Raw genomic sequence first — 12903 nt, forward strand, 5'->3', positions numbered from 1 at the left:
ATGGCTTTCTTATTTAGGTTTAAATAGCCTAAAAGGTAATGTGGTGGATAAACATTCATAAACCGTTTTCTCATAACATGTTAAAGCCGCGATCGAAATACAGAACATCACACAAATATATAAAAGAACATTTTGATAAATAAACCTAAAAAAATACCTGCCTAGAGAGGAAAAGAAAACTTTGAGTGCGTATACATGCATGTTCTGAAGCCGATTGTGCCTAGCGAGTGAAGACGTACACGAAGCTCAGCCCCGCGCCTCAGGATCTCACTCACACCCCCACCTGACGCGCACATTATACACACGCGAGCTCAATTTTGAATTGACTGACAGATTAACTGCACGAAAGCGCTCTGGGGTGCAGCAGGATTTTAAACAACTTCCTGAGTGGCCGCAGACAGGCGCTGATGCTGCCGCCGGTGTGTGTACACTCATTGAACGTGTTCTAATTTTAAAGCCGCGGTGCGAAGCTCAGCGCCATTAAAGGGGTCGCACACCGATGCTCAGCTCAGCTCAGCTCAGCGCCCCGACACGTCTTTAAAATATTGAGCACCCCCATATTGCCAAAATGGTATGATCCTCGTTTCATAACACCCGCGAAGATTCGACCGTGAGATCGGTGGTCGAATCAGACTCCGCATATCGATGCATCGCATCTTCGACTATTCGGGGTCACCCCTAGTTGTTACTAAGGAGTTGGAGTTGGCCCGGGTGTGTTGGTTAGAACACCAAAGTCGGAGAAGGAATCCAGTTCAACAGATTTATTAGTACAACGCATATGCAGAGGGGGGAGCCAGGGTGTAATGATTGGCCTTCATCAAGGTGACATAGAGTAGATAAACATGAAGATGAGTGCAGAATGGTTTTGTCTATTGCTTACGTCCATAGAAGTGTATCAGCATATGTGACCCGTCACGGAAACCAGGGACACAAGTCAGCAGCACAACTTTCGCACAAAATGCAAAAGAAGCATTTTTTTCAAATTTTGTGATTTTCGTTTTTTTGCAGAATCTGTTAGTTGATATCACAAAGAAGCCTCTCCGTTTTTGAGACAGTAGTATTGGTGTATTTAAAAGCGTACATTTTGAGGTTGAAATCGGCTTGTTTTCGGAGATTCTAGCACGCAGTAGGGGCGCGTCATTGTCCCTCGTATCACTACTTTAGTCTGAATTGCTTGCTCGCCATTCTCTAATGATAAAGAAAGCCCTAAGGGACAAACAACACCAAATAGACAGATAGAACACAGAGCGCGACCGCTGAAAGCAGGAAGCTGCGTTTGCTTGTGCCGGCGTCCCTTTATACCTCCGGGTATGCCGTCACTCGTTACGTCATCACGCAACACCAATCAAGATTGGACTTTTTTGATATGAACTCAGCAGCATCACGCCGAGGGCGTTCCCCGATGTGTCACCTCCGATGACGCAGTGCGAGTTCCCTCGATAAAGGGAACTGTAGCTGTGTCTCATTTCAGAAGGCTGCGTCCTCCGGAGGTCGCATTCGAAGGGTGCATACGTCATAAGGCCGTCTCATTTCTAAAAAGTGAGTAGGACACTCCAAAGGCCGTCCGGCCTGCAGCCCCCCCCCCCCCCCATTTCTGGAGAGGAAGTCGGCCACAGCCATCTGAGCACCCGGCCTGTGGACCACCTGGAACTTAAAAGGCTGAAGAGCTAGATACCAGCGGGTGATCCGCGCGTTGGTATCCTTCATGCGGTGGAGCCATTGGAGAGGAGCGTGGTCCGAACAGAGGGTGAACTCCCGCCCCAGAAGGTAGTAGCGGAGGGTGAGAGAACGGCCCACCTGATGGCAAGGCACTCCTTTTTGATGGTGCTGTACTTAGCCTCTCTCTTCGAGAGCTTACGGCTAATGTACAGCACCGGCCGCTCTCCCCCCTCCACCTCCTGGGCCAGGACTGCGCCCAGCCCCCTGTCCGACGCGTCAGTCTGCAACAGAAAAGGGAGAGAAAAGTCAGGGGAGTGTAAAAGCGGCCCGCCACATAGAGCAGCCTTAACTCGGGTGAAGGCCTGCTGGCACGGCTCCGTCCATTGGACCGTATCTGGTAGCCCCTTTCTAGTAAGGTCAGTCAGAGGGCTGGTGAGGTCCGAATAATTTGGTATAAACCGTCTATAATTTCCCGCCAGCCCCAAGAACTGCCTTACCTCCTTTTTGGTCTTGGGTCTCGGACAGGTTGCAATTGCGGCGGTCTTATCAATTTGGGGACGCACCTGCCCATGACCCAAGTGGAAGCCCAGATACCTTACCTCCACAAGACCGCCCTGACATGCTGCATATGCCGCTGCCAATCGTGACTGTAAATCACGATATCGTCCAGGTAGGCAGCAGCATATGCGGCATGGGGACGCAAAATCCTGTCCATGAGGCGCTGAAAGGTAGCGGGTGCCCCGAACAAGCCGAAGGGAAGCGTGACGAATTGGTGCAATCCAAACGGCGTGGTGAAGGCTGTCTTTTCTTTGGACAATGGAGACAAGGGGATCTGCCAATAGCCCTTCGTTAAGTCCAATGTCGAATAAAATCGAGCCGTGCCCAGCCGATCAAGCAACTCGTCAACCCGCGGCATTGGATACGCGTCGAATTTCGACACTGCGTTCACCTTGCGGTAGTCCACACAGAACCTGACCGAGCCGTCGGTTTTAGGGACTAAAACGATCGGGCTCGCCCAGTCACTGTTGGACTCCTCTATTACTCCCATATCGAGCATTGCCCCTAATTCTTCCTGAACTACTTTTTTCTTGTGTTCAGGTAAGCGATACGGCCGGCTGCGAACTACCACGCCCGGCTCGGTCTCGATATGGTGCTGAATTAAGTTGGTACGTCCCGGTAGGGGCGAAAACACGTCGGCGAACTCCGCCTGTAGTTTAGAGAGATCAGTGAGTTGGGACGGTGAGAGGTGATCTCCCCCAGGGGCCAGCGCGACCGATTGTGCTTTGATGCTCGCCTCTGGCCCGAGATCATCCTCTCCCCCGATCACCGTCGCCAACAACACTGATTCCACCTCATTCCATTTCTTAAGGAGATTGAGGTGGTATATTTGACGTGCCCCGTTCCTATCGGACCGTATCACTTCATAATCGAGGTCTCCAACCTGTCGTGCGACCTCAAACGGCCCCTGCCACTTCGACATTAATTTAGAGCTCTATGTAGGGAGTAATACGAGCACTTTCTCTCCCGGTGTAAATTTGCGTAGTCTCGTACCCCTGTTATACGACCGGCTTTGGCGGTCCTGGGCTTGCAACAAATTCTCCCTAGATAGCCGCCCCAAGGTGTGGAGTTTTGTTCGCAAGTCCAGCACATATTGGATTTCGTTCTTGGCCAAAGAAGGCCCCTCCTCCCAAGTTTCTCGTAGGACGTCCAGCACCCCCCGGGGCTGCCGTCCGTAGAGAAGCTCGAAGGGGGAAAACCCCGTGGAGGCTTGCGGGACCTCTCGCACAGCGAATAAGAGGGGTTCTAACCACCGATCCCAATTTTTGGCGTCTTCCTGTACGAATTTACGGATCATGGATTTAAGAGTGCGATTAAATCGTTCGACCAAGCCGTCTGTTTGTGGGTGATAGACGCTTGTCCGAATAGATTTAATGCCCAATAATCCGTACAATTCGCTTAACGTGCGTGACATAAACGCCGTGCCTTGATCAGTGAGGATTTCTTTCGGAATCCCCACTCGGGAGATTAAACGAAACAGTGCGTCCGCAACACTCTTCGCAGAGATGTTGCGGAGAGCCACTGCTTCCGGATATCGTGTTGCGTTGTCCACAATAACTAGCGCAAAACGATGTCCGCGTGCGGATCGCTCTAATGGCCCGATGAGGTCCATCGCAATTCTCTCGAAGGGGACCTGCATTAATGGAAGGGGGCGCAATGGCGCTTTTGGGGCGGCCAGTGGATTCACCAACTGACATTCAGGACAAGATGCGCACCACCTGCGCACATTGTCGTGAATGCCTGGCCAAAAAAATCGGGTCATTAAACGATTCAGCGTGGCCGCCTGTCCCAGGTGGCCCGCCATTGGGTTAGAGTGAGCTCTTTGGCACTAACAACTGGGTTGTATCCACTTTTGTCTGAGCGTCTTGGGTCACTCGATACAACCTGTCCTTAATTATGGCAAAATAAGGATACGTGACGGGCAATGCAGGTTGAAGGGACTGACCGTCGATAGTGCGGACCTGCTGGAAAGCATGTTTTAGGGTCTCGTCTTGAGACTGCTCCAGAGGGAAGTCATCGCGGTCTGAGAGAATCAGTCTCTCGACCCCGCTCAGTTCCTCTGAATCAGTTCCCGAGGGCCCCGTATCAGTCTCGCCAACCTGCACACGCACCGCCCCGTTCCTAGCCTTGTTCTCCCAAGCGGCATCCGTGCATAACGACCCCAATAACGCCGGAAAGGCGGGCCAATTCGTTCCCAGAATTAGCGGATGCCGGAGGTGGGGACTAACCGCCACCTCAACACTATGATTTTCTCCCCTAAACTGTATCGTGACTGGGACAACCGGATATTCCACCACATCCCCGTGCACACACCGCACCTTAACCATGCGGCTTGTATCCAATGCCCCAGGCTGCATCAGGCTTTGATGGATCGAGGTTTGGTTACATCCTGAATCCACCAAGGCCTGATATGTACCCCCCTTGATACTCACAGGAATTTGGTACTCTCCTGCTTGATCGGGGGTGGTCCGCTGGAAGTCCGGGACCCGGATCATTGTCCCGATGTCCATCATCGGACATCGGTCCACAAAATGGTCCGGGTCGCCGCACCGCCAGCAGGCCAGCCCAGGCCTGCCCGCCGCCCCTGCGGCGGGGAGTGGGTTGCAATATGAGCGCGGAGGGGGGGTGGAACCGGAACCGTTATCCCCGCCCGACCCCAGCAGCCCCGCCCCCCTGGGCGGGGCCCTCGAACTCCCGTACTGCCCTGGGCCCATTCCACCCCGGCCTCTGGGGGGAATGCGAGGGGGCCCTGGAGGGCGGGACCTAGGGAGAGGGACAGGGCGAGAAGGAGAGACAGAGGGGGGAGAGAGAGAGGGAGAGGTTAGTAGGGGCTCACCGACCCCCGGGCACGCCACCAGATGGTCCTCCGCCAGGTTGATGGCCGTCGTCAGCGACGTGGGCCGGTGGCACTGGACCCACTCGGCGGTCTTCTTAGGTAGCCGAGCGATAAACTGCTCCAGTACCACCAGATCGACGATGTGGTCCACGTCGCTTCCACCGGCCAATAGCCATTTGCGGCACGCGTCCCGGAGCTGGTGGGCCATCGCGAAGGGTCGGCCGGCCTCACCCCACTCCAGCGAGCGGAACCGCTGACGATGCTGCTCAGGGGTCCGGCCGACCCGCTGGATGATGGCCCTCTTCAGGTCTTCATAATCCAGGAGGTTCGCCACCGGCAGTTGTTGGGCGGCCGCCTGGGCTTCTCCGGTGAGCAGTGGTATGAGGCGCACCGGCCACTGTGCCCGGGGCCACCCGCAGGCCTCCGCTGCCTTCTGAAAGAGGTCGATGAAGGCCTCGGGATCGTCCTGTGGCCCCATCTTGTGTAGGGGCACGTGGACCGGTGCGCTGGCGAGCCCGGCGGCTTCGGTGCAAACCTCCCGGTCTACCCAGCTCCGGAACCTCTCGCGGTCCTCTTGCTGGCCGCGGACGATGGCCTCGAAGCGGCGCTCCTGGTCCGCCCGCAGAATTTAACTTTTTAATTCTGAAATGGTGTTTCTGCCTTTTATTGTTACCAAGCAGTGATCACAAATTTAAATATAAATTTCCTTTGAAATAAAGCCCATTCATAAATAAATAGAAAAATAAACAAAAAGAACAAACTTTACCTCGGGAGGAGGGCCTAAACAAATGAAAACAAAAATACCTCTACCTAAAAGGAATTAAGTATTAAATTACCTACGTTAAAGAAAAATAAACAAAACAACAGATAACTTCCCTCGCTCCCTAACTAACCATTAAACAGGAGAAAAGATATTAGGTATCCTCCACCCTACGTTACCCATAACATCTTAACTGATTATAACAGATCTCAACTTGTTAACACTATAACACTCATTACACATTACAACAATGAGCGCACCAAGCTCTCTCTGGTCTGGGTTTGGAGAACCGGATCAGCCTCAACCGTCGCATGTCTCTCTCCTTTCCCCGTTTCTCTCTGCAGCTTTAAAGTGGACTCCTCAGGACACGCACCAATCAGGGCGTAGGCAACTCCCAGATTAGATGAATGAACAGGTGGTAACATTTACCTATCTGGCAAGAAAACACAGGCAGGGAGAAAGACAGAAAGTGAGAGAGAGAAGAACAAATACTCCAAAAACTCAAAATAAAACAGAAAAATAACAAAAAAACGTCTCAACTCACGTTTATTAGATTGAGATGGATAGTCTATTATAGCAGAAACTTTCGCTTCTACTGGTCTCACACTTCCTTGACCCACTTTCTTTCCCAAGTATGTCACCTCTCCTTTCGCAAATTCACAGGCAGAAATCTCCGAAGCCCGTGGTGTGAGAGGCACCTGCCAGTAACCCTTTAATAGATCTATTTTTGTCACGTATCTTGCCGTTCCCACCCGATCGATACAATCCTCAATACGAGGTAGGGGGAACGAATCGAAAGATTATTAACTTTCCGGTAATCTGTACAAAAGCGATATGTAGAGTCTGGTTTGGGCACAAGCAGACATGGGGAGCTCCATGGGCTTTGACTTGGTACAGCTAACCTATGTTTTAGTAGATATTTTACCTCATCCTTCATAATGTTGCGTTTTCGTGGATTCACTCTATATGGATGCTGTTTCACCGGGGATGCACTACCCACCTCAATGTCATGACATAACACGTTCTACTAGGTACATCTGAAAAAAGTGAGGGAAAAGAATGAATCAACCTACACACATATTGTTCCTCAGACAAGTGTCTCAAATAACTACTTAAATCCTGTAAAATACTGGAATTATTTAGGTGAGGAGTAGAAATAAGAGCAACATCATTTTCTACTGCACAAGAGGTAGTTATGGTGACTGTGGAAGGAACCAGTGGAACATCTATAGAAGATGGTTCTCTCGCCACATAAGCTTTTAGCATATTTACATGGCAAACTCGAGTTTTGCGTCGATGATCAGGAGTCTGAACAACGTAATCAGTTTCACTGAGCTTTTGCTCGATGACATATGGGCCTGAGAACTTTGCTTTTATACTCGAAAAATGTAAGTATAACTATAAAAAAATTAAGATTTCCCCCAGAATGAACTGCACTGCTAGCCCACCCGCAGACACTTACAATAATAATGACAAATGCTGAGCAATACTTAATTATATTACTTTTTTTATATATCGTTTTAGTAAAACGAGCAAAAGGCAACTTGTCATATGACATAGCGATGCATGCCATGAATGAATACACATTAGACAAATGCAGCCAATGTGAATATGATGTGAATCATTTTATTTACTGACAACTAAGGAAACATGAATGAATGAGTAAAAGAATTAATAAAAGTAAACATCACAAGAAATGAATAAAAGTCAACACATGAAACAACACATGAAACAAAGCTTTATTCAAATGTATTGTTCTAACGATCACACATACAGAAGGTGAACGCCACATCTGCTGCCCGTCTCAACACAGCTGTGCCAGTTCTGCAGCTTTATATTGATGAAGCAGTTGACCACCGTGAACACCTTCGTCTGTCCTAGCCATCCATCATGTCCCTCATAGCGTTTTGACTTTTGCGTGTAGTAGGCTTTCTGGTTTGATCTCCGTAGCCGTCACCACCAGTGTGTCCTTGAGCAAGGCTTTTAGCTCCAGGGGGATCGTCCCTGTAATAAGTGCACTGCTTTTGGTCTTTTTCTAGCAGTTTCACTGGCTCTGGGTTTACTGAGGATGAAGAGACCACAGCAACATCTGGCTCAGATGAGGCACTAAGGGCCGGTGAAGTGATGAAGGGTCCAGGTTCTACAAAAGCACTCATTTAAACAGCACAATGTCATTTGATTTCTGTATTAGAAGTAACTAAATGATCTTACTTTATATTTTTATTTCAGGTTTTCCCCACACATGACACCCGTGTCTTGCAGGCCCTGCTCCATCACAAAAGCTCTGCAGCAAATGCAAAGCCATCAAGAATCAGAAAAGTGCTGAAATAACTCTTTGAAACAAACTTAAGATTTAAATAGATGATTCATTTCTGTAGTATACTGACTCAAAGCCTTTGATGACAGCATTCCTTCATCAGCCGCTCTCCACCATATAAACAGACACACGAGCTCTTCTGTCCCTGTAACATTAAGATGTGTTACCTATGTGACTTATGTTCAATACTACATTTAAATGTAGTTGCTGATATGTTAATGTTCCTCAGTTTATTAACAGTACTAATGGACAAATTAAATTGATAACTTATGTTTAGTTACTTTATGTAGATTTGTTTATTTACATTGCTGAGGTTCATGTAAAATAAGCAGAGTTGTCAACAGTGAACTCTATAACACACACACACACACCATTCTGATCTATTCAGATGTATCAGATGTCTATTTTATGTTGTGATGTGCTCATCTGCAATACTTATAAAAAATTCCTGTCAGGTGTTAAATAAACATTTAGTAAGTATCTTTATCTTTAAGATGTATATGTAATCCACTTTGGAGACGTATGTGTGTTACTGGAGCTCCCCTGTTAGCTATACACAATAAAACCTGTTTTTACAGCACAATCACAACTATTCAGACAACTTTGCACCTTCAACAATTCAAAGGTTTACTCTACAGAAGCTCAACAAATGTGATTTGAACACAAGAGAATCGTGATTTTCGTTTGTAATACTCATGTTTGAAAACACCCGCACACTTTCCTCCACCTGACGTATCCTTTCCTGTGGCCTTATGGGAAGGCAGGGATAGAAAAGTATTCGACGATGAACGCTTCACAATCTGGGCGGAGCGCAGTAGGCCATCCGGGGATTTCTCGCCTACTCTTTTATGATTACTGAGGTTTCGAACATACTACTCCTTTCACGTACTGTTTTCGCCTACTATATAGTAGGTTAGTAGGCATATTCGAACGCAACTTGAGTACACGTACGTCCGAATCTTGCGAGAAATAGTCCAAACGCCTGGTAGTTCTCGCCTACTCTTTTATGAATACTAAGGATTCGTACATACTTTTCGCTCGCCTACTGCTTTTTCCATACTATATAGTAGGAAAGTATGCGGTTCCGAACGCAGCCTTAGATACGCTCTCGGACTAACCATAAAATATCTTTAACTGAAGATGAACGGAGGTCTTAAGGGTGTGGACCGACATTAGGGAGAGTCATTAATGACATGAATTTAATTTTTGGGTGAACTAGCCCTTTAAGACCCAACTGCTGCCACCTACTGTTGGTTTAGTTTCATATACTTTTCAACATTTCTTTTGTTTATACAAAAATACCATCTCATAACAATCTCATAACATTATTTAATGCAGTTGTAATTTTTCAGTGTAAATTATTTAATTTGACGGGTAACAGCCCTATAGTGTCTTATTTTAATTTAATGTATAGATAAAATTTTAGAATGCAATATGAAACCTGAAGAATAGCGTATATTTAATAAGATTAGGGTAAAAATGTCCATTATAAAAGGTAAAAATATCACAAATATGCAGATTTAAAATATGTCAAAGCTGATTGAACACTGTTGAGAATATTGCTTCAGAATAAGTTTATTATTGTGTAAAAATCTCTATTGTAAGCCAATTTTGTATAGTTTATATTGTATATCGTTCATATTGCCCATTACTATCAATACGCACAAAATGTGCACATCAATCATGCTAAATCAAGCTGGTATTTCACATAAAAAGCACCTGCTTCCATACATTTGCGATCACAGGAAGGAACAAAACAACTACGTTTTTAAGTCCAACAGCTTACACATTTACAGGTTTCCAACTCTTTTTCAGCGATCATTTTCTAGGCATTTTCGATTTTACTACGCTGGAAGCTCATTAGAGATGGGAAGTGCAGTTCTATTTAATGAACCGATTCTTTTAGACAGTTCGGTTCAATGAAGCGACAAGGATCACGCCAAATATTGCTCTCTAAGACTTTAAAAGGTGTACAGTTTGTATGACTTGCAGACGATTTACTCTTTAATTCCCTTGATTTGCTAGACTGTCCACACAATTTATAAATCGAGGAAATGAAATAGTAAATCGTCCGCAAGTCTTGACAACAAACCGTACATCTTTTAAAGTCTTGGAAAGCAATATTTGGTGTGATCCTTGTCTTTGGTTTCATTGAAACGAACTGTCTGAAAGAATCGGTTCACCAAATAGAACTGCACTTCCCATCTCTAATGAGCTTCAGACCATGCACTCATATCGTTAAAATAGGGCCCATAGTTCAACAGCATCATTGTAACAAGTAACAGTCTTTATTATTAACACTTATATAATTATGTTACCTGGATGCATTTTAAAACAAGAATGCAATACGCATTTGAGTAAACTATAAAATATTATGATTTAACAGGATAATTTTAATGTTCAAAAGCTTTCATAACAACCTTATTAAACAATATTTATGAAGATGACAGAAAACCCAACTGTAATTTAAAATAGCCTCAATTGAAACAGCAAAATTATTATAAAAACACTTTTCTGACTTTTCGCCACCTAGGAAATAAATCTAAATACTCTTAGACAGAACCATTCAATAAAGACATTGCATTTTAAAATGACTTACCATAGACCGTCTATTCTTGCTTCTGTTCTGAGGCAGACATGATGCAGTCTGACGTCTCGTTTATGTGTTGGAGAACAGGTTCAAGCTAGTCTGAAATACCACGTAAAAGAATTCATTTGAACACGTATTTCTTCAATAGCATTAGTATAATGATTAAATCACTTATATTACGTTTGCTGTTGCCTTGTCTTGGAGGTCACGTAACGTTACCTTAACTTTAATGCATTATATTTCAAACGAGAACATGTTTAAACCACGACGAAAAAGAGGTTATTTTTACACTGAAACACTTCACTAACACTCTAACTAAACTGTAACAATATATAAAGATGAAATAAGAAACGAACTATTTTAAAATAGCCTCAGTGGAAACGAGTCATATATATTTTGTTTTTCCGGAATTTCTGAGGTGAAATGTAACTTACGTTATAGATTTAAACCATTTCCTGACTTTTCGCTGCCTATTAAAGTAACCTCAGACAAAAACCAGACAACAAAGCTATTGAATTTTAAAATTACTTACCATAAACCGTCTTTCCTTGGTTCGGAAGAAACTGGGGAAGAAAATCGCACCTTCCCGTTCAAGTTCACGCGGTGCACTCCCGCGCATGCGCACTTGCGCAGGGATTACGACTCAGTGAACTAGTGAAGTGAACTATCTCTATTAGTAGAATCAACTAATATTTTTTTATTATATCAGTGTATTGCCATTATGCCATTAGTTTAATCAACGTCAACTAAAAATGTTATGTTATCTGAACAACCTTACTGAATCTAAGTTGATTTGACAAAAAAAACAAATGTTGTGATAACAAATCTTGGAAATAATTTTTTACAGTGCAGAAATTGCTGCAAATATAGTGAAAATGCTGTCTATCCTGCTTAATCGTATTTCAGATTGACAGCGCGGAGTTGTTTGGTCAGCATGATATAGTCATTATCTGATTATATTCATAGATGCCACCTACGTCACTACTAAATAGAACGCCACCATATTTACGACCAATCTTGTAATCTCGCCCAGTGGCTGCCCAAACTGCCCATTTGAATGAGAGAGACAGAAAGATACCTGAAGAAAATTTCTATTTTAGGCTCCAATCCTTATTTGTTACCCCCAGTTTTCTTTTGTCCGTTATTACATATAATATATCGATAACACTTTACATTAAGGTTACCTTTGTAAAGGGTTTATAAAGGTGTTTGTTAATGACTAATAACTCATTTACAAATGCATTATAAATAATTGATAAGCAGTTATAACTGCATGAATAAAAGGGCAACTTTAATGCAAGGCCTGCCAAATAGTGATCCTTTTTTAACATGTTATAAATGCTTAATAAATGTATTTATTAACACTTATTTAACTCAAAACAATATTCCTGATTTATTTAATGATGCAGCAAAATAGACTTTCGTAGTGAGACTGATGGGTGTTGTATGTGGTTCTCTCATTAATATCTCATGACTGCCACTTTTTAAAATTCCCTCACACTTTTTCTAATATTACAGAATTTATATCTCATGACCGCCTTTTTAAAATGTTCCTTAAGATACCTTCTTACCATGATATTCAAAAAAAGCAGTGGCGTAACTTTGTTTTAAAAAGTGGGTGGGACATAAATTGCGTATCATATGCACGTGAGAAACTGCCTACCATATGCACGCCAAAGCTCATTTATCAGATGTAAAATATGTACAATAACAATTGCAGAAAAATTAGTATTAAGATGTCCGGAAATCAATTAAATAGTTCATTTATTGATATAGATCTTGTTTAATAATTGCATCTAAACACAATATAGTGTTGTGCCAAGAATTTTCACGTGAATAAAGGCATATAGATTTGCACACTTTGCTTATAATCCCTGGTCTAGTCTGTTAAACTTGTTAGAAATTCTCGTTTATCATCTGCCCTCGTAGCCTATTTTTTCTCTCAACAAAACTGAATATCATCAGCACATCAAGAGCAGGGGCAGCTTTTGTGCATTTTGTTTCGTGACCTGACCGGAACAAATAGAAAGTCTCTGCAACGTCGTTAAGCCTTAGATTACAGCGCTCTGTGTGAAGACTGCATGAGCCGCAAGAGAAATCTGCGCCACTGGTAACAGCGGCAACGAGCACCAGATCGCCTCTTATTTAACTAACAAACAAATTGATACTCTTCTACCAGAGAT

Source organism: Pseudorasbora parva, chromosome 13 (genome assembly GCF_024679245.1).
Source record: "Pseudorasbora parva isolate DD20220531a chromosome 13, ASM2467924v1, whole genome shotgun sequence".
In the NCBI taxonomy this organism is placed as follows: Eukaryota; Metazoa; Chordata; class Actinopteri; order Cypriniformes; family Gobionidae; genus Pseudorasbora; species Pseudorasbora parva.